This window comes from Oryctolagus cuniculus, chromosome 8 (genome assembly GCF_051225735.1).
Source record: "Oryctolagus cuniculus isolate XC-2025 breed Fujian yellow rabbit chromosome 8, ASM5122573v1, whole genome shotgun sequence".
In the NCBI taxonomy this organism is placed as follows: Eukaryota; Metazoa; Chordata; class Mammalia; order Lagomorpha; family Leporidae; genus Oryctolagus; species Oryctolagus cuniculus.
Genome location: NC_142874.1, coordinates 49,971,900 through 49,993,981, shown reverse-complemented (window position 1 = coordinate 49,993,981; position 22,082 = coordinate 49,971,900). Strand labels below are relative to the sequence as shown.

At 38.5% G+C, this 22,082-nt stretch overlaps 1 long non-coding RNA gene across 1 annotated transcript in view; it reads right to left on the bottom strand.

Moving 5' to 3' along the window:
- Nucleotides 1–284: 284 nt before the first annotated feature.
- The window catches only part of LOC149125007 (uncharacterized), a 304,585-nt gene continuing 282,787 nt past the window's right edge, over nt 285–22,082 (bottom strand). Inside the window, exons 3-4 of the long non-coding RNA XR_016211907.1 lie at nt 1,147–1,452; nt 285–662 (exon numbers count right to left, since the gene is read on the bottom strand). This is a non-coding gene — a long non-coding RNA (uncharacterized LOC149125007). The remainder of the gene's footprint in view (nt 663–1,146; nt 1,453–22,082) is intronic.

The following is a 22,082-nucleotide window of genomic DNA, read 5'->3' as shown; positions in this document are numbered from 1 at the left end:
CTGTTCATGCAGTTGTATATACAAGAAAACCAGGAACTCGTTTATGGTTTTGCTTCTTCTCCCATGGGACTTGCCAATGTTCTCAATTTAATTTAAGGCATAAGTGCAACGGGCTGACTTTTGGCTTCACTATAAAGTCATATATTCATGAGGATATAAGAAAAATGTTGTATTAAGTCTGATAGCCCACAAACTCTCCAGTTTCAGTCGATAGTTCGACTTCTTCAAACACATTGTGTATTTGAAATTTTCATTACACATCTTTGTGAATGAGAATTGAAGAATCTGCGGCAACATTGAGCATATGGGAAATCTGGATAGCTCTGCATTATCCTTGTTTGGTGTTGTTTTCATGAAGATCACCATAGAAATAAAATACTGAACACTGACTTTAGTAATGGGTTTGTTAGTAACAACATTCCAACTCACTTTCGTTTTCAATAGACAGTCTCTAGATGGTGGTTAGGGCCCGTATTTCTGTAGGGGTTTGGCCTTCCAAATATGTTGGCAGTTCTTGGCCCGCATTCAGGTTCTGGCTGGTATGGAATTTGTTTTTCTTTGAAGGCTGCTCCAAGACTTGAGTAAAATGATTTGTATCTGGGTCTGTTTTGCTTCTCAGGTGGTATCACACTGCCTTGTGGAGACTTTGCCAGGAATAACCACTGTTGGAAGGAAAGGGGAGGGGAGAGAGGGGAAGAGGAATAAGGGAGAAGCAGAGCACATCAGACTGATTTTATATTTCAGAGTTTTGATAAAGAAAGCTCGACTTACTGTGGAATTCACTTAAATAAATATTCCATTGCTCAGATAATTGTTCTCAATTATTTTTGGTACAAAATGAAAAGATACAGCTTGATGGTTATTTGGAGATGGCAACAATACAACAATAAGTGCCACGAGACTTGATACTTAAAAAGAAGAGCATTTTAGCCTGCATTGAGGAAAATATAGTGCCGGGTCCTAGGCTTCAGGGATCCCTCTGGAGGCTGTGGCTTCTGGGCTACTGTGAGGGATTGTATTAATCCAGCCACTGCAGTCTAGAGAGGATAGTAACACATCAGAACATACCTACAAATGACCACCAAGGAGCCCTCACTCAAAGGATAGGATTTTTAATGAACAGTGAACAAAAGTCAATGTATTTACCTCAGATTCAAGAAAGATTGGGTTAGATGTATGAAAGTGTGCTAGATTGGTTTATCTGAGTTCAAATCAAATGAAATGCTTTTTAAAACACAGATTTCTTTATTCCCTTCAAGAGTTGGAGAATTTGATTCTTGGATCCAGTTGTGCAGTGATGTGTTTCTTAAAAAAGTTTCTCAGGAGAAGTTGGTGTACACAAGTGTTGGAGAACCACTGGATTAGAGGAAACTGAAAGGAGGCTGCCAGGAACTGAAGGGTGGTCCTATCGTGCCCAAGGGGTAAGGCAAATGGTATTGGTCCAGGATAAACCTAAAAACACAGAAGGATAGATTTCAGTATAATTACCTATTTGAAGTCATAGCACATTTTTAGAGTCAGAAATTATTTTATTATCTTCTCTAAACCTTCATCTTATGTATAAATACATGTTTTATTTGAAAGGCAGAGAGGCAGAGAGAGAAAGAGCTCCCATCCATTGGTTCACTCCCCAAACATCCACAACAGCCAGGAGCCCAGAACTCAATCGTCTCCGACATGGGTGGCAATGACCCAAGTACTTGAGTCATCATCTGTTGTTTCCCAGGGTGCACCGTACTGCATATCAAGTACCACTTGCACCTTACAGCTTATGTATGATCTCTACAAAGCCTTGCTGGTACCTAGCCCCTGAGGTAGGCAGACACGTTTTCCTTTTGCCCCACTGAGTCCTCAGGAAACTTGTTTGATTATTCAAGAAATAAGTTTGTTAAAAGGTACAAAGTTATAGTTAGATAGCAGAAATAATTTTTACTGGTTTAAAGTACAGTACAGTGAGTATAGTTAACAATAATTTATTGTATATTTCAAAATAATTAACATATTTTGAAAATTCCCAACACAAAGAAATAGAAAATGTTTGAGATGAGAGATGTTATTTACACTGACTTAATCATGATACATTGTAGATATGTATTGACATATAATACTGTACCCTATAAATGTGCATTAAAACAAATTTAAAAAATAAAAAAAAACATTCATTTACTTTGACCATAAGTCCTAATAATTCCTTCATACTTTGGAAGTCTTGAATTTTGGCTTCTAGAAATTTAACTTGCTCATGAAAACACATCTCAGATGCTTAGCTTCAAACTTGCTCAGGGTTGTATTCACTTTCAGGAAATGTGGGGGACAAGTAGTAGAAGGACTCAACACCCTAAGTTCAGGATTTTTTTTTACTGTTGTTTTTTCTAACAGCCTGTGTCTGCTCTCAAGGCATTTCTGCTTAGATTATGTAAAAACATGTCTTTGTGCAAATAAATTTAATCTCTTCCTTAAAAAAATTATTTGAGATGGAGAGACAGAGACAGAGAGAGTTGTTTCACTTCCCAAATGCCTACATCAGCCACAGCTGGGGATCCTATAACTCAATTTGGATTATCCACATGGGTGACAGGGACTTGACCCAACACCTGATGACTTACAGGGTATGCATTAGCAGGAAGGCTGAGTCAGAAGCAGAGGCAGGACTCAAACCCACGTACTCTGATACGGATGCAGACATCCCAAGCCAGGTTTTAACCACGAGGCAAATGCCTGCCACAGAAAGTCCTTTGCTTGGTCTTAGTGATCCATGTCTCTATTTTTGCTCAATCTTGGGTCCCTTAAGGACAAAACTCCTATTGATCTTATGTCCCTAGTCCATAACACAGGGCTCAGAACATCAATGGAAATCTAGTGAAACCTTGCTGAATAGGTGCAAGGACAAATGAATGAATAAAGTGATTATAGCAGTACATATACATAGGATTAATTATGCTACCTTGAAAATTTTCCTGCATTATCAACAAAGTATCCAGTAAGAACAGCTTCTAATGCTTTCTGTCCCAATCTTGATGCTCTTACCTTAACTAATAGCAGGAAAGAATTACTTTCTACCTACCCTTACTAATTGAGCCCTGAAAATTCAACTCAGTGTTTCAGAAACTAAATACCATCCTCCCTAGTGGCTTTGGACAACTGCTGCCAGACATTTTCACTTGCCTAAAAACCTTATGGATTTGTCATCACTTTCAATTTCCTTAAAAGCCCAACTCTCTTTCCCCATCACTCCCAAACCTGATGACAATTATAATTCTCTTTTCCTTCCCCCAACCTCCCAAGAGCATGACCCTTCCACCTGTCTCGACCCCATCTCTTCTCAGTTACTGATAACCCTTGCCCCAAGCTCACCCCTCCTCTTATACGCCTCATTAATCTATTTTTTTCTTCAGGATATTTCTCAGCTGTGTTAAAGCATGTTGGCTTATGTTTTTCACTAAAAGTCATTACTGAATTCTATCTACACTTTCAGCCACATGTTCCTTTGTTATTAATCTCTTAACCCTTTCTTCCTCCCCTGGCTCTTTTAGGAGGCATGCAGACATGCTCAGGTCTTCCTTATCTTCACAAAGTTGTTGTTAGATGCCCCAAACTTCCCCTACTGCCAATCAAGCTCTCCCACCATTCATCGCCTCTAAATCCACATGGCAGTTCCTTAATCCTCTCCAATCTGAATAGTAACTGAAGTGGTCTTGAGAAATGTAACTAGTAAGTTTTGGAGTCAGCCCCAAGGTCAACTAATTTTCTCTACAATCTGGCAGTTGGTCCCACTTACTTTTTTGTCTTCAACATTGGATAGTTGATCCCAATCACTCTTTTCCTACTGTGCTTTTTAACTTCCTATCACTAATAAGTCATTATTTTTCTGACTCCATTATATCCAAAGAACATTTATCATCTATACTGCAAGCATCAGGAAATATTTGCTTTAAAAAACTGTGGAAAGTTGCTAGTGCAATGCCTGGCACATAATAGTTCTTTCAATATCAATTCTCTACAGCTACTCTTTGCTCTGCCCAAAACAACTCCATAATATTTTCCATTTCACAGGCAGAAATTCAGTACACAGAGAACAATGAAATTTTCCTAGCACTCATGGCTTGCCAGAACCAGGACCCGTGTCTCCCCTCTCTGGGCACAGGCACTTCTTTGCTTCTAAATTATACATTACATCAAGAAATTGCACTTGCCCCAAATCCCAGGAGTCTATCAGATCAAATAATTATCTAAAACACTGAGATTATTAACAGTGAGGTTGACAAATGTTCCCCGATTTAAAACACAGTAATGTATGCAAAGATGGAAAGAATTTAAAAAATAGAAAAGAACTGATTATTTACATTGCAAAGGATATTTACTTTGCAAAAGGGGAACCACTAAAAGTATTTCTAAAGTGTGCAAGACCCTGTCACTTAAAATATCTTATATAAATTATACACAGATGTATATATTATATAAATACCCTGTTATTTAACATAGTATTTAATCTTCAAAGTTCAAATGACATAAAAACTTTAAAGCCATCCTATGAACCATGAGGTATATGGTGATGCCTCTGTCAGTGAGCACTCAATGATAGGTGATGCACCAAGAATGATGAAGGTTTGTGGATAACAGGGACCATGCTGTCAGATCATCTGGTGCTGACTAGCTTGGCAGCACTGAACGAGTTCCTTAACCACTACTAAGCTGTGGTCGATGCAGCTATAAAACGGTGATAATGCCTAGGATTAAGAACAATGTTTATACAGGGCCTCGTGCAGTGCAAGGCGCACACGGCACTGTGTTTGTTCCTCCGCTTCCCCTCTTCCAGCCTCCTCTGACTTTCACCCATGAAAACAATCTTCATCTAATCCATAAAGTTAGCAGTCTTCTATAACCTTTAAAGCTTTTCTTCAGGAGATCACATTTCTGCTCTTTCACTTAAGAGTAATAGAAAAAAAAAAGGCAACAACTCAATGTTCCAACCATAAAGAATTGGCTAAACATATTCTGATTCCTCATTTCAATGAGATACTATCCAACCCTAAATAAACACTTGTTGATATGTAGAGAAATCAATAATATATTACAACTAAAAATGACATTCAAAATATAGTCTGATACCATTTAAATAAGTCATATGCTTATACCCATGCATTTACATGTAGCAGCATATGCTATTACTAGATTCCTGACAGCAGGACAGTTACAAGCTTCTTTTAATTTATCCTGTTACAAAGCTAAAGAACATAAATACAATTTCCTAAAGAAATAATTTAACACATTATGGATATTTTATGTTAAAATTTTAACTAACAAATGGTTTTCTCAGGGTAATGGGATTATGGTTGTTTTAATAAATTTTAACAAAATTATGTAACTTTTCAAAAAATAAATACATATTTAATGAAAATAATAAAAATGAAAAGTCAGCAATCCCTATATTCATTTGACCACATTATGTACCCTGATGGGTCAACATACCATACATCCTCATGGAAGGTGATACACTAAATGCATGAATGGGAAAATACAGTCATTTTCCCTTTTAAATGCATAGAACAGTATCTTTTATCAACATTCACTTATCAGTTGTCACTGAGTTTATGCAAATAATAAATGTGACCAACAGTGCAAATGCCACTTCATACCATGGCCACTGAAGTCAACGTACAAGGACTGTTATAGGTTGGATTCCTGGAAAAATAGTGTGTTACAGATTCAGATAAACTAGTAAAATCCAAATAGAGTCTTTTATTAGTGACCCCTGATGACCCACAATCAAGGCTAAACATCTTGACTAAACAGTTATCTTTAGGAATCAAAATGTAAACAGAAAGAAAATTTGCTGTTTGCCTTTGCTTTGTGTGGCTGCTCCTCTCTGGCAATAAAGCAGCTACATGTGTTCTATCAGTATTACAAAGTTCTTAAATAGTATCACATTATCATTTAGAAAACAACATGAATACAATCATATATCTATGTACCCAAATAAACTGCCTTCCCTATAAACAAAACCCAGTATAAAACTGTGTAGGAAATGCTAGACTTTGTTCCTACAACCAAGCATATTAAAGGTCTCTTGAATGTTATTTACTATTTTTTTTCCCTCCACTGATGTTTCCAAATCAGCCTGTCTCTCTAATATCATCATATGACTAGTTTTGTAAAACTTGAGAGTACTTCATCTGCATGAGCGTCCTTAGAATTACTCTCTAAGAGCTATTTAATGTTGGAGGTTCTGGTGCTGATTAGATGTTCCAGGAATAAACTTTAAAATCTATAGAGGTATACCACTGAGCTGCACATTTAAAAATGGTTAGAATGGCAAGTTCTGTATATTTTACCATAATTAAAAAAAAACAGTAAATTAAAAGATAATGAATAAGCTTAGAGTGGGAGGTCTTTCCATGGAGGAAAACTATACCAAGGCAAATGTATGTAGAAGAAGGAGACTTAATTTTTGTCTTTGCACAGGGCTCTAAGGAATTGATGAGTACCAAGCCTAAGAAAAAAAGATCTGGTACATTTTATAAAATCCAGGCTGACAGATACCATTTGTTAAAAGTCGAAACATCATAGACTTACATACTTTTAACTTTGAATGGACTTTTAAATTAAGAGATTAATTTCCTGAAACTCTTACTACACTGGTCATGAGTAGAGAACCATTTCAGGAATCTCCATTTCACGACCCAGATATTTCAGCCACACAAATTCCCTGCAGAGATAAAACAAAAGTAAAATTCTTTCACTTTATCTTTCTACAGCCATAAACCTGTACAAATATCATGATGAACAAACAGCATTGCCAAAGGCTGATCATATTAGGAGAATATTAGCTTGTCCTCACTCTGCCTTGTGATTCTTGCAGCTTATTTTCCAAAGAAATGACGTTATTTTAAAAAAGTGTAAAATGTCCTTATATGACATTCATAACAAGTGGAGAGAAAAGCACAATAAAAAAGGAAATAGAGAGTGATTATAATAAGCTCTTTAGTCCCTTTCTTGGCCATCTGTCTTCAATTTCAGGCATGTTGTTTTTGAGTAGCATCCCATTGTAACCAATATAATTGGATAGGCAAGTTAATGAGCTACAACACGCACCATCATAAATGTGATGTATCACCAAGGCAGAGCCACCCAAGATGCAAAACTGCTACTGTTCTTCTGTAAAGCTACTAGTTTTTAGTACTGGACTCTAGGGAAAAGAGTTGCCTCATTTATCTCCTTATTTATTGGAAAGTCTCAGACTGCTGCCCTATTTTTTTTCTCTCTCTTCTTGACCTTGACCTCCAAAGACAAATGAAAGAGGTAAAGAAGGCATGGGGAGATGTAGGCAAAGGAGAGAGGGGGATAGGGCTGGATTTGGATTCATTTGGAGGAAAAAATAGGTGTTTACCTCTTCATGGTCAGTCAGGATTCCTCAAGAAATTATGAAGTCAATTTCTACAACATGGAAACAGTTTTTGGCCAACATTGATACTGATCAACTGTATCTTTGCATGTTCCTCTTCCAAATCTAAAACCCTTTTCCTGAAGCTTTTCATAAATTTGTTTTACATTCTTTACATATGCTTAGAATCTAAGTATATACTACTTTCTGAAGCACTGAATTTAATTTCTTGCCTATGAAAAATATTAAAAATGGTGTTAGAAATGAAATATAGTATTGGTGACTAGGAGACATTGGAGGAAGTTGAATCTCCCTGAATTCATTTTTTACATCTATTTCTAAGGGATTGTGAAATTCTTACCTTAATAGCATAGTTGCTCATTATTTGTAGCTCATTAATATAAGTGCTTAAGGCTTTCTTCCTAAACTTAATTCATTCTTTAACTGACTTTACCTTTGCCTGCTCACTTTAATGACCTAAAGGAAAAGTTACTCCTTTTATATATTTGAGCTGATTTAGGATGTGAGGTTCATTTCTCATTCACAGTTGCTAAAAAGCAGCAGGAGTCATAATCCACTTCATGTTAGAATTCTCCACTTATTTACTAACTGGTGTCATTTTCTTATGCAGAGTATGTTAGACATAAGTTTGGGGTTCTTGTGCCATGATGTACCCACCTTATATATCATCCCTCCACTGCCACTATAAATAAGAATAGGACTATGAATGTGATAGATTTTACTTTCATTATCACCCTGCCTTATACTGTAAAGGTAGAAAAATTACACATAGTTAGGTTTCAAATAAACTGACTTACAGTTAATCAACAGGGAGATGTTGAGTAGTCCTGGCCTAATCAGGTAAGCTTGGAAAAGGGATTGGGCCCTTCTTGAATGAAGAGATGCAAAGTTGGAAGGTTTCCCTTTCTGACCTTGAAGAAACAACCTGCTGTGTCATGGATAGGAGCCACGTGCAAGGAAAGACTGGGAGTTCTGGAACCTAACAGTGATCCCAGCTGAGGGCCCACAAGAAAAAGTGGGCATAAGTCTTACAGCTCAAAAGAACTGGTCTTCCAACAAACTAAATGAAATTGAAAGAAGACCCTGAGCCTCAGATGAGATCATAGCTCTTCCCTACAACTATCTTGATTTCAGTCTCATGATACCCTAAGCAGAGGGCCCAGCTCACTTGTGCTGCATTCTTGTCCCACAGAAATGGTGAGAACATAAATTGTTCCTAAACTTGTGTTAATTAGTTATGCAGCAAATGGAAACTGATATACATATTATATGAATCCACTTGGAGGAGGCATAGTAGCATTTGATGATTAATCTCCTGGCTAATCCTTAGCTTTATATTCAACTCCCTCAACTGGCACTATTCAGTAGCACTCATGACTTAAAATTGCAGCATGCCCCCACAAACTCCTGTGGCCTTGGAATAATCAAGCTTGGAATCTAGATGTACTCTCCTCCCATTACACAGATGAGGAAACTAAGGTTCAGAATGATTAACTAGTTTGCAGTTATAATGTTAATAAGTAAACAAAATTTTAAATTTATTTCAGAGTCCATTATATGATAGTAGATTAAGATTTACTTAAAAAAAAAAACTTTGTTTCATTTGAGACACACACACACACACACACACACAAAATCTACTGGTTCACTTTCCAAGTGCTCACAACAGCTGGGGCTAGCCCAGGGTGAAGTCAAGAACAGGATTTCATGTGAGCAGCAAGGACTCAAATACTTCAATCAATACCTGTTCCATTCTTGGGTGCACATTAGTAGGAAGCTGGAATCAGGAGTGGAGCCAGGGCTCAAACTCAGGCACTATAATATGGTATGTGGCATACCAAACAGTGTCTTTGCTGCTATGACAAATACTCACCCCAAGTTTAACTTTTGATTTAGTTATAGTAGAGTTAATCCCTCCCACTTCTGAGTTGGGATAGCAACTGCTACATATGATTGATCTTTCTTTCTTTTTTTTTTTTTTTTTTTTTTTTTTTTTTTGACAGGCAGAGTGGACAGTGAGAGAGAGAGAGACAGAGAGAAAGGTCTTCCTTTTGCCGTTGGTTCACCCTCCAATGGCCGCCGCGGCCGGCGCGCTGCGGCCGGCGCACCGCGCTGATCCGATGGCAGGAGCCAGGAGCCAGGTGCTTTTCCTGGTCTCCCATGGGGTACAGGGCCCAAGCACCTGGGCCATCCTCCACTGCACTCCTGGCCACAGCAGAGGGCTGGCCTGGAAGAGGGGCAACTGGGACAGAATCCGGTGCCCCGACCGGGACTAGAACCCCGTGTGCCGGCGCCGCTAGGTGGAGGATTAGCCTAGTGAGCCGCGGCGCCGGCCTGTATTTCCCATTATATGCAACATACCCTAATAGCTGTACTGCAACCTTCGTTTCTCATAGTATCATATTATAGGAGTACCTTGTAACTGATAAGTATGTAATGAACATTTTATAATCGACAAATGACTTTAATGGGGCTGAATTTGCTATGTAGATGGGAGTGATAATTAGAAAACTTAATATGTCTAAAAATTTTAATGATATAGAGTGGGGACAGGCAATTACAAAAGCAGAAGAGCTTTTAAAACCTGATGTCCTACAGAAAAGTCACATTTCTAGGAAAATATTTGCAACATATATTGATAAAATACTTAAAACTTTGCCTGAAATCACCAAATAAAATCATCATTAATAAAACAGGAAACAGCATTAATGACATAGAATAGGATTGTGATTTCATCTAAAACTTTGGCAATGCAGTCATCTATTTTTCTTGCCTTCCATGTCACTCACTGTGAGCACAACTATCCCAAAAAGTAAATGTGAAAAAATGTTTTTACCAACTTCAGGGCACCTGGCATATATTCTAAGGAAACTCAACAGTACCCCGGGTTGGAAAGAACTAGAAACTCAGACTAAACTCAAACACTCTACCCTTGCTTTAACACAAGGGATGTCCACAGACTGAATTCTGTACTTTTCTATCAGGTTTCCATTGTTCAAATGTAATTGTAATCAAGAACCTTGAGGTTCCCTGAAGAAAATGACTAGTCTTCCAATTCTATATCTTCAGAGTCTACCATAATGTTTCTCTGTGAAATGGAAGTGAAGTATGTATGCAGCTCTTGATGATTTCTCCAGTTGTCAAATGCTCATAATTGAGGGAGTTAAGCTCAGACGCAGCTTGAACATACCTGTGGATGGTAGGAGCCACAACAGGATGGCTATACAGGAAGATGACCACACAATCTAAAAATCCAATACTCACTCTCACTCAGTGGGAATTTTGAAGGGTGTATGTATTTCTGAAGCCTGATCTTTTATTGAAGAAGATATATAAAAATGTTTGTTCCCTGAAGCACATTTTACTTATGCTGCCACAAAAATTTTTACATGAAAGAGAAAGGCTGACATTTGCATTTGATTTATTCTTAATTTCAGAAAAACATGACCAGCATGAACACTAGTAAAGCATGAGTATCATAACTGAAGGGACAAAAGCAAGAAAAGGAACAAATGTCAACCAAAGGAAACTCCCCTGGAATATTATTTACTTATATTTTGGACTTCTGTGTTAAGACAGCTCATGAGCTGCAGTCTCAAAATGGAGTGAACAAATTATACTTGTGCTGAGGCCAGAAGGACACTGTGAGGGGAGTCACTCAGGAAAGATGCACAATAATGACTTAGACTGTTGACAGAGCCACATGTCCCTAGTTGGTTAGTTTTGTTAGTCATAGATTTTAGTCTGGAACTGTTGGGAGCAACAGTTATTCTTTGATATCACATGGGTACTGTTTATCCATAAAGCAAGCATTATTCAAGGGCACATTAATGGTCTGAAAGAGCAAGTGCTAGTTCCAAAGATATTTAAATTATTGCTATCATGTGACTCACACATGACAGGGACTTGGCAAGTCCATCAAAGCCTAAAAAATAGGGTTGCCGCATAAACCATGGGATAGTGGTAGAATCTGAATTCCAGATAAATAACAAGCAATTTTTTTTAGTATTAAGTCTACACTAAACATTGCATGAATGTGCTCATGTTAAAAAAATTATTCTTGTCTATCTGAAATTTTATTTTAATTTGGCATCCTGAATTTTTATTGCTAAATCTGGAGACTGTACTTCACAAGTTGTAAGATAAAATCACTTCGAACTTCCCAGACTGAACATTTTAATCATTAAGTCAGTAGTTTGCATGTTACAGAAAAGAACAGCAGAATGAATGATTATTTTGGAATTGGTTTCTCCATTGCTCTATGTACATCATGCTGGAGAGAAGGTAAGATACCCACACATATTAACTAGCCTAGCAAGGGCAACAGAGTAGTAGAGTGGCACATGACAGGTTTCCAAATACCATACCTCAAGTCACATTTAAACAAACTATTTTCCCAGCTTTATTTAGTTATAATTGAAAATGAAACTTGTATATATTCAAGGTATACAGGTAATAAATTGATATACATATGCCACCTACATTTAAAGTAAATTACCACACCCAACACCACATTTAGTTACCCTTTCCATGTGTGTGTACATGCAGCAAGGACCCATAAGATTTACTCTCTCAGCAGATGTCAAGTAAACAATACAGTAATAAAAACTACAGTCATGATGCTATATATTAGATACCCAGAACTTAGTCATCTTGTGGCTGAAGTTTATACCAGTTGACCAACATTCTCTACTTTCCTCCATCCTCTAGTCTCTGATAATCATCATTTTCCTTTCTGGTTTCTCTAAGTTTGACTTTTTTAGGTTTTATACATAAATGAGATCATATGGTATTTATCTTACTGTATCAAGCTTAGTTCACTTAGCATATTGTCCTCACTCTTCACTCTTGTCGTCACAAATAGATTTTTTTAAAGGCTGAATAATATTCTGGTATATACCACAATTACTTACCCATGCCTCTGTCAATGGACACATAGCTTGTTTCCATATGTTTGTTACTGTGAGTAACGCTGCAAGGAATGTGAGCTGCAAAAATCTCTTTGAGATTCTGATTTCATTTCCTTTGGGTATATATCCAGATGCAGAATTGCTGAATCATATGGTAATTCTAACAAACTGTCTTAAGCAGACACTGAAGATGCATTTATTAAGTACTTATAATCTAACATTGTTACATGTTATTTGAGCCCCAAGTCAATGCATCCAGTTTTGGGATGCACTGAAGATAACTGGAAAATGAACAGCAACTTTTTCAGCATTTAAGTGTGTGCTCTTCAGACAAATGTATTCATCACTGAATGCCATGAGTCACATACTGTTGCAGTGCAGACGATACAACTATGAACAAACCTAAGTCCCTTTCATTGTGAAGTTTCCATTCTAGTTGGAAATAGATAGATGATAAAAAATGAGCAAGAAAATGTCTAACAGGGTAAGCATTGTGGCACGGCCGGTTAACCTGATGCTTGGGTGCCCACATCTCTTTCCACAGTGTCTGTCTGCATCGTGGCTACTCTGCTTCTTCCCAGCTTCTTGCATCACGATGGGCAGCTGGTAATGGCCCAAGTACTTGGGTTCCTGCTACCCATATGCAAGGCTCAGATGTAGTTCTGGGCTCCTGGCTTTCTTTGTCTTACTCTCACCCTGACATTTGGGGACTGAGGCAGCAGGCACTTGGGGAGTGAGCCAGCAGATTAAAGATCTCTCTCCTGTTCTCTTTCAAGTAGATGAAATAAACATTTTAGATAATATTTGGTAGTCTAGTGTCTATGATGACTATTTTTTTTTTTGACAGGCAAAGTGGACAGTGAAAGAGAAATGCAGAGAGAAAGGTCTTCCTTTTGCCGTTGGTTCACCCTCCAATGGCTGCCACTGCTGGCGTGTTGTGGCCGGCGCACCGCGCTGATCCGAAGGCAGGAGCCAGGTGCTTCTCCTGGTCTCCCATGGGGTGCAGGGCCTAAGCACTTGGGCCATCCTCCACTGCCTTCCCGGGCTACAGCAGAGAGCTGGCCTGGAAGAGGGGCAACCAGGACAGAATCCGGCACCCCGACTGGGACTAGAACCCGGTGTGCTGGTGCCGCAAGGTGGAGGATTAGCCTAGTGAGTCGCGGCGCCGGCTATGATGACTATTTTTTAAAATTTTCATTCATATATTTGAAAGACAGAGAGAGCTCATCTCCTAGTTCACTCCCCAAATGCCCACAACAGCCAGGCTGGCCAGGCTGAAACCAAGATTGGGAACTCAATCTGGGTCTCCCATGTACTTGAGTCCTCACCCCCTGCCTCTTAAGGTGCATATTAGCAGGAAGCTGGAACTGGAACTGGGAGCAGAGCTGACACTCCAACCCACGCACTCTGTGATGGGATGTGAGAATCCTAGACAACATCCTAATCACCAAACACATACACTCTATGATGACTATTAAAAAGGGAGGTACAGGGTGTAATTTAGATTTGCATCAAGTAACAGTGTCTCACTTCAGCTGTGCAACAAGGAGACTGGGAAGAAGCAGCATTCTGCTATAGGGTAGAGTCAACGCAAAGATCCTAAGATGGAAGAGAACAAGGAAGGAACAAACTTGCTATGCCTGGGGAACCCCAAGAAGAATAAAGTGGTTGAGTCGATAAAGGGGAAAGGCAGGAAGGGCCAGACACACCGAGGTTATGTTCTAAGAATCATGAATTTAGATAATAAGAGGATTTGAAATATGTTTTAAAAGAAACAATCCTAGCAGCTGCAAAAACACACCAAATTGTCTGCATACATTCTAAAGTAAGAGTGGAAGCAAAAGTGGTGGTAGAGAGAATTTGATCCTAAGCAGAAGACAAGGGTGACTTGTCTCAAGTAAGAGATTGAGACAGAGATTCGGTTTCAGATGTAACTTGGAGGTAAAGTTGATAGAATTAATTGATGGAAAAGAAAAAAAGCAAGGGTACTTTGTAGGCCTGGATGATGAAAGTACTAGTTCCTTCTCACTAAGTACTATTCAGAGAAGGAAACAGTAGTGCCTTTGGCTTAAGCACCTGGATGGATTACAGTAATATTTGTTCAGAAAGAAAACCATGTCATTAGTTATTCTCTATGGGATTTATTCAGTGTCAGATGCCTTTTGTTTAGCTACATGGATATATTAAATGAGAGAAAGAGAGTCAGTCTTGGCTGGCACAGTCCAGAAAGGAAAAGAAGAAAGACTTGCTCTTGAAAAGTGAATGGGATTCAAATAGACATAGGAGAAATTTTCTGCATTTCTACAGATGCCACGAAATTAGAAAGGATATAAAAATGAAAATGAGCATGAAATGTGGTTGGAAGTAAAACATGCGGACAGTTATATTTGGAAAAATAAGAATCATTAAAAGATCTTGAGTTCTTCTTCTAAAAAATAATGGAGTCACAGCTTGGATAAATTTCCATTCTACCTTGCTCCTTCTGTTACATTTCCAACATTCTACACAGAGTCTTGTACACAGCAGTAGTCAATACATCAGATGAATGAATAGATGACTCTATAGTTTAGTAGTGTTTTCACATTTGAGAAAACAATGAGTGAAGAAATGAGTGAAAGGGTTTTGTATTTCAAACATCTAGGTTTTCAGATTGGAGTCAAAACCCTTGTATAATACAGTGGTGAAGTAGAAATAAATGTGCTACATACCCAACATTATGAAAAAGGTAGGCAGAAAATACAAGTACCCCCAGAAAGGATTAAATATTCTGCATTTAAGGTTTCAAATAACACAAAAGATTTCTATTTAAATGGTGAATTCAGCAGAAAAATACTTAATAAATATTTAGGCAAAATTTGAATAATATATTTTAAAAGTTCAAAAATCATAAAATTAATTTTAGCTCTTCATTCAATTCTCAAATATTTTTATAATCAAAAAATTCTGTAGAATTTCCCAGTGTGTCTCTAATATCTATGCTAGAATTTGAGAATGATTAGATTATTTTCAGGGCATATATTGAGATTCAGTGGAATAATAAATTAAGATCTCATTTTTCTTTGTGACCAACTGTTGTCTCCAGATAACCTCAGTTTTCTCCAAAAGCGTATCCTTGCCATACATTTGTATTTATTCACACAGAAGCACATGCATGTTCAAAGTTTTGTGATGGTTGAGATGGCTATGCAGAATTGCTTACTGAGAAAGCAAAACTAAAAATCACTGCTGAGCATACAAGGAGGAAAACAGATGAAAAAAAGTCTGCAATAAAGTCAGTACGCTATGTTGGCACTCACTGCTGTTGGCCTCAAAGCTCTCAGATTATACACTTCTTTTATTGGATTGTTACTTTAATGGGACTTTTTAAAGGGTATTTTAATAGCCTCCTTGTTTCAGTAGATATACATTGAAAAGCATTTGGAATACCTCCCAGTTGCAACATTTTTGATCTTCACATTTCTTAGAATTCTGACAACCTACCAGGTAACAGTTAGTATGATATTATGCTGACACATTCCAGAGCTGGCAGTTGTTAGATTTGCCAGTGCAGTTTGTTGTCCAAATCCCACGGGCCTGAGATTTATTGCCTTTTCCTCTTACCCACCTCTCCCTGGACCCTCGTCTGCCCCTTTTTAACTCTTTGACTGAATACACTATGGATGTTTTTCTCAGGTACATCAGGACTATCCATAGCAAAGAAACTCTTATATTATGAATTTGTACTCTTCAATGTAATTTGATGTGCTAGATATTACTTGTTTAAGGCAAAGAAATTTAAAGGTATTTAAGCTCTCTGAAGAGCTAAACCCAGCAGAGAGACTGCTGTGGTTACTACTCAGGTTTCTTTACTTCGAAACCAGGACTTGAAGGATGGAAAAAATTAGGAAAGAACAAAATAATTAAATGATTATAAAAAAATGTTTCAAAATCTGCCTTGTGGGTAGCTAATGATAGTAAACACTTGTGAAGTATAAAACTCTCCCAGCATACTGTTGATGTCAATCCTTTTGTAAATCATCCTCTTAAGAGTGGAAGCAAAGAGAAACTGGGCCACAGTGTTAAATATCCTACAACACAATGGAGCTACTAAACCTCTGTTTTATTTTTCCAGATTCATATAAAGAGTGAACAGACCCAAGAAGGGTAGTAGAAATTGGCATGCCCTTTAGACCAAGGAACTCTAAGGTAACACTTGGACCAATGCATTTCTTCCTTTATTCCACAAGGATTTATTCGGCACTAATGATAAGCCTGGTACGGAGCAAGGAATTTAAAACACAAAGACAGAAATAGGGCCTGATCTCAAGGAAGCCAACATCTAGAAGGGAGACATAGAGGTAAACAGATTAAATACAGTCCAATACTAAAACTACAAGCACATCGCTATGCATTATCAACCATGAGAGTATGAAGGAAGAATACTTAATGCAGCTGGGCTGACCCAGGGGAATAATTCCTTGCCCAGGTTATTAATGATGAGGAGTGAGCTGGTTGATAGAGGGTAGCTCAGAGCGCAGAAGCCTGTGAGGATCACATAAACAAACGCACCAACATTGAGAACACAGTGATTTGCTTGGAATACTCCATACAGTGCAGTCATTCTGTTCTATGAAGTAGCGGGCAGAGGGGATGGTGCTGAAGAAAGTAGGCAGGGATGGGCCAGTGCCGTGCCTCAGCAGGTTAATCCTCCGCCTGTGGCACTGGCATCCCATATAGGCATCGGTTCTAGTCCTGGCTGCTCCTCCTCCAACCCAGCTCTCTGCTGTGGCCTGGGAAAGCAGCAGAAGATGGCCCAAGTCCTTGGGCCCCTGCACCCACATGGGAGACCTGGAAGAAGCTCCTGGCTCCTGGCTTCGGATTGGCACAGTTCTGGCCATTGTGGCCATTGCGAGGGGGGGTGAACCAATGGAAGGAAGACCTTTCTCTCTGTCTCTCCTTCTCACTGTCTGTAACTCTACCTCTTAAATAAAAAAATAAAATCTTAAAAAAAATAAGAACGTAGGCAAGGATCTACGTGGAAGGCTTGGAGTTTATCACACAGACCTGTGCTGTTCAACATTCCCTAACACTAGCCATAGGGAGATGTGTAAATTTGAATTTAAATTAAGTAACATTTCAAAAAAAATCATAAATCCTGAGGTTCACTAGTCACTTTTCATGTGTTCAACAGCCACATGAAGTTAGGGGCTACCATGAACAGTGCAGATGATAGAATATTTCCATCAACACAGAAATTTATACGAGACAGTCCTATACATTTGAAGTGGATTCTAAAGGGAAGTCAGAGTTAGGTCTCAGAGTCAAACTGGGGACTCTGGAGGACAAATTCAAAGGGATAAGGCTGACCACAGGAGCTCATGTAGAGAGACTTAGTGATCTACGTGGTCTGCATTCTAGTAGGGTAAGACAGACACACATACAGAGAATAAGTAAAATATATACTATGTCAGAGAGTGATAAGTATTATTAAAAAAAAAAACAAAGGAAGGAATGCAGACACAAGGGCGTTGGTGAGTCACAGTCGTACATAGAATGCTTTGGAGAAATCTCATTGAGAAGGTAACATCTGAGCTAAAAGAGGTTAAAGTGGGAGATAGGTCTTTCTGGGGAAGGGCACTTCAGAAGGTGGGAGCAGCAAGGGCAAAGACTTGCATGAACAGCCTGGCCTATGGAAAGCACATTCTAATGATAACATGAGACTTTTACCTTCCTTATCTTAGTGTATAAGTCAGGGTTCTTCAGAGAGATAGAACCAATAAGAAGTAGAAAGAATGTCAGAGAAGGATAAAAATATGAAATAGATGGATAGACAGATGATAGAGACATGTTTTTGTATATATGCACACATTTATGTTTATGTATATGCATATAAATATCAATAGAGGAGAGGCACGAAGATGATGGAATAGGGTGAGAGCTTACTGCTCTAGTCTAAGGAAAGATAGTTTAAAAAATCATGGAGAGAGTGCAATCTCAGGGAAGAATTAGGGAGAAACAGCAGAGGAAACTTCATGCAAATTAGACGGACACTGTGGATCTATGTGGAGGGTGTGGCTGAGCACAACTCAAGACCCCAGCAGCCAAGAGCCTCAGCACAAGCTTTGGAGAGTGAGGCGAGACCAGACTGCAGTAGCCCAAAGCCTCAGGCAATAAAGCTGTGGGAAGAGCCTGGCATTTGTCTGGCTTGGAATCCTGTGGGGGACAGGGTGCTTGCCAAACTAGAGGGGAAAAAAAGGGCACGTTTTTCTCTCCCCGACCACCTGGCACCAGTGTCCCATAACTAGCCAAGAGCAGGCAGGCACCATTTTGGACTACACAAAAGCTGTACCAGCTCATGTCTATACACCCAGAAACCAGGAGGAGATGCCTGAGTCTGGGTGGGAGAATTGACGGGGCTGGGTGCTCGTGACTGTGGAAGCCTTGTGTTCTGGGACTGTGAAAACACTGTGGCTGCATGAGAGGGCACAGTTTGTGGCTGGGTCTTTGGGCAATCACTGTGGGTGGCTTCACATGCTTGGGGATCTCTGATTCCCTGATGAGGCTATCGCTGCAGGATCTGTGCTCACACCAAGGACTGCATGGCAGCATGGATGAATGTTGTACCCATTGGGGCTAGCACCCAGATATTGGTCTCCTTAGAGGAGAGCAGGTGCGCGTGAGACTATACCAACAGAATTGAACAAACCTCTCTGATAAAAAAAAAAAAAAAAAAAAAGGAGATTACCACACCCAATTTGGGTGTCACCTTGGACCCTCCCCTCACCCTGGAGCACAAAACAGGGCTCCCTGGCCATACCTAGCACACATCTCAGGGTAGTCACTGAAAGAGCAGACACTCCATTAAGCCACAGAGGAAGAGTCTAAAGATTAAAGCCACCTCAGGGAAAAAAAATTAGCCAACAATATTTCCACAAATGGCTAAAAATAAATGCAGCAATTCTAGAAACAAGAATAAGGAAGACAACAGGATGCCCACAAAGGAACACAACAATACTTCAATACTAGAATGTGAAAATGAAGAGCCTGAAAAATGCCAGAAATGGAATTAAGAAAATTGATAGTAGGATTACTTAGCAGTAATCAGAAGTAAATCCACGAATGAAATCTAAACATGACATGCAAGAAATTTTTTCTCATGAAACTGAGATTTTAAAGAAAAATCAAAACAAACTATTGGAAATGAAGAATTCAATAGAACAAATTTAAAAACTACAGTGGAAAGCCTTAAGAACAGACTCAGTGGGGCAGAAGAAAGAATATCCAAGTCAGAAGACATCTGTCTGGGAATTTTACAGTAAGAGCAAAAAAAATTAGAAAACTAAAAAGCAGTGTTGGAGATTTATGGGATACTATCAAAAGACCCAGCATATGGGTCTTAGGAGTTCCTGAAGGCATTGAAAAGAGAGAATGAATTAGAAGGTACTTTATCATGAAATAATTACAGAAAAATTCCCTAATTTGGAGAAAGAAAGGGACATCCAAGTACAGGAAGCACACAGAACTCCAAACAGACGTGACCAGAAAAAAGCTTCACCACGACACAGGAAAACATGAAGAAAATATTAAAATATGTGCATAAGAGAAATGCCAGGGTACTTTCAGAGCATGTCCAATTAGACTCACAGCTGACTTCTCATCAGAAACCCTACAAGCTAGGAGAGAATGGTGAGGTATATTCCAAGTCTTCAGAGAAGAAAAAGTCAACCTAGAATTCTGTACCCTGCAAACTCTCATTTATGAATAAAGGTGAAATAAAGACCTTCCATAACAAACAGAAATGGAAAGAATTTGTCACCATTCATCCAGCTTTACAAAAGATGCTTAAGGATGTGCTACACACAGAAACACAGAAACACTGTCATCACTATGAAAGAAGGTGAAGGCAGAAAGTCTCTGAGTAAAAGTACAAAAGAAATCCAAAGTAAACAATAGGAATAGTTATGGAAAAATGGCAGGGCCAAGTCATTACTAATCATAACTCACCTGTGGCCTCAACTCTTCAGTTAAAAGATACAGACTGGATGAATGCAAAAAAAAAAAAAAAATCCATCTATTTGTTGCCTACAAGAAACATATCTCACCAACAGAGATACCTGCAAACTGAAAGTGAAAGGGTGGAAAGAAGATGTTCCATGCTAACAGAAACCAAAAAAAGCTGATGTATCCATCCTAATATCAAACAAAATAGACTTTAATACAAAAACTGTTAAAAGAGACAAAGAATGGCACTATGCAATGATTAAGGGATCAATTCAACAGAAAGATGTGACTATAATAAATGTATATACATATAGTTACAGAGCACCTGGTTATTTAAAAGAAATGCTAATAGAGCTAAAGGGAGACAGACTTCCAAATAATAGTCATGGGGGACTTCAACACTCTAGACCAAATGGATGTAATGGAGATCTGCAGAACTTTTCATCCTATAGTTGCAGAATACACATTCTTCTCACCAGTGCATGGAACTTTCTCTAGGACAGACCACGGGCCAGGCCATAGAGCAAGTCTCAGCAAATAAAAAAAAAATCGAAATTATACCATGTATCTTCTCTGACCACAATGGAATGAAGCTGAAAATCAACAACTCAAGATTCTCTAGAACATGGAGACTGAACAGCATGCACCTGAATGAACAGTGTGTCATAGAAGAAACCAAAAGAGAAATAAAAAAACTGTTTGAGGAACAGTTTTTCTTTTCTATACTATTTGTCGAACTCTTTTTAGTTAGTATAGAGTTAATCTTCTGTGTATAAAGATACCTGAAAATAGATTTTAGTTAAAAATAATGGGAATGCAAGAGAGAGGAGGAAGGAGGGCGGGAGTGGGGGTGGGAGGGTAGGTATGTTGGGAAGAATCACCATCACTATGTTCCTAAAGATGTATTTGTGAAATGCATGAAGTTTGTATATCTTAAATAAAAGGTTTCTGGGGAAAAATATCAATAGACGTTATAAAGAAATAGCTCATGCAATCATGCACTTGTGGGAGCTAGAAAGTACAAATTTCACAGAGCAGGCTGGCAAACTGGCAACTCAGGTAGGAACTGAGAGTGCACGCCTAAGGCATAATTTCTTCTTCTTTGGGAAATCTTAATTCTTGCTCCTAATGCCTTGAATTGGATGCTGCTCCCCCATTATCAGTAATCTCCTTTACTCAAGGTCAACTGAGTGTCTAAGACATCCGCATTTACAAAATACCTCACAGCAACATCCAGACCAATGGATTATGAAACGACTGGGAGCTACATCCTGGCCAAGGTGACATATAACTAACCATCACACTCATCAAATCCTCATTTTTCAGGTAAGGAAGTAAGGCTTATAAAGACCAAAAAACTGTCAAAATTTACTCAGGTAGAATAGATTTGTAGCTCCCATTCAAGTCTTCTATCAAATCTAGTGCTCTTTTTGCTGTCTAGTCGATCAATGTAAACCAGAATCAGAAGCCGCAATTAGACTACACGTACTGTCTATTTTGCTATGGTGAGCTCCAAATTAAAGAGAATCTATTCAGGATGCATTTCTTTTATAAAGTTGAGAATTGAACTCTAGTTTTGAATAGAGCCCAAAGTTCACTAGGAAGATTTCTTTTTTATTCTTGACATTATTTTTGTTTATATAGAGTGACACTAAAAATAAGAATTATGTTTATCAGATTGCTGCCAACCACCTATCTGACAAAGGATTACTATCTGAGATCTATCAGCAACTTAAGAAACTCAACAAGAAAAACCAGCCAATCCAGTTGAGAAATGGGTAAAGGACTTC